A 1257-nucleotide genomic window follows, 5' to 3' on the forward strand; every position below is an offset into this window, starting at 1 on the left:
AAAATTCTACATAGTCCCTGACATTAACCCCCCAGTGTTGTCTAAGCCAGGCCCTTGAGGATGGAACTAAAATGAGGGAATCTAAGCTTGGATATCCTCCCTAGGAGTCTTCCCAGAATAAGCTTGATGAACCATCATGGACATCTCAAGAGACAAAGTCTGCTATTAAATCCCTCCACTTAAGAATGAAGTTCCAAATTCGAGAGCCTTTAGGAGGGTTACCAACATGCAAAGGATTTGACGATTCCCCTGCTGCAACATATTTTGTTTGCATCATTCTTACCCATCTTGCTTTGCTTTGGGGTCCGTGAGCATTTTCCAGACTAATTTGGCCCCCAAAACCTTATTCTGAATCTGAAGATTACAAATACCAAGCCCCCCTAAGACTTGGGTTAAAAAACAATTTCCCAACCAATAAGAGCAATTTTGTTCTTTTCTTCCGTATTCTACAAGAAAAAGTTCCTCATTTTTTAATGATGAAGGAATTCATACATGCAGAGAGAGCTAAAAACGACATTAGATATATAGGGAGGGCTGAGGTTACTGCTTGAAGCATTATAAGCCTGCCAGCCCAGGAAAGCCACTTCCCTCTCCAAGAGTTAACGTTCTGATCTATTTTTATCTTCGGAGGATCCCAAAGGTTCGAATTCCTCAAACCCTTATCAATAGGAATACCCACGTATGTGCAAGGCAGAGAGCCTTTCTTGTAATTAAGGATTTTAAGGATCCTTTTTTCTGAGGGCTGAGGGGTGGAGAAGAAAAAGATCTCTGATTTATTCTTGTTGATTACCTGGCCCAAAGCTTACCATAGGAGTACTTTGTTACAAACAATTCTTAAACAATTCTTATCAAATCAAGATATTGACAGAAAAAATCACAGTTGTTGAAGCGTAACTGTTCTTGTGCTGTTCATAGAAGAATATAATTCTAAACAGACCATTAGAGAGAAAGAATAATATTTAATGAAAAGTATTAAATTTTTATTATTGATTATTATAAACAAATGATTTTATCAATATAGAAAATTACAGACATTAAGTTATCACAATCAATATGATTAGAATCAGATTAGAATCAACTGTTTTTTAATTAGAAGATTATCAATAAAAATAACTTTAGTCAGCCATTATCCTCATTGTACTGAAAATATGTCGCATTTATATTCTTGAATACAAATGAGTTTATTTGCAGACTAAATGGCTTAAATTCCTTGCTACCAGATAATTGTAATCACCGGTCTTGTGTGTTTTCTTTCCA

The sequence above is a fragment of the Cryptomeria japonica genome, chromosome 10 (assembly GCF_030272615.1).
Source record: "Cryptomeria japonica chromosome 10, Sugi_1.0, whole genome shotgun sequence".
Classification (NCBI taxonomy): domain Eukaryota; kingdom Viridiplantae; phylum Streptophyta; class Pinopsida; order Cupressales; family Cupressaceae; genus Cryptomeria; species Cryptomeria japonica.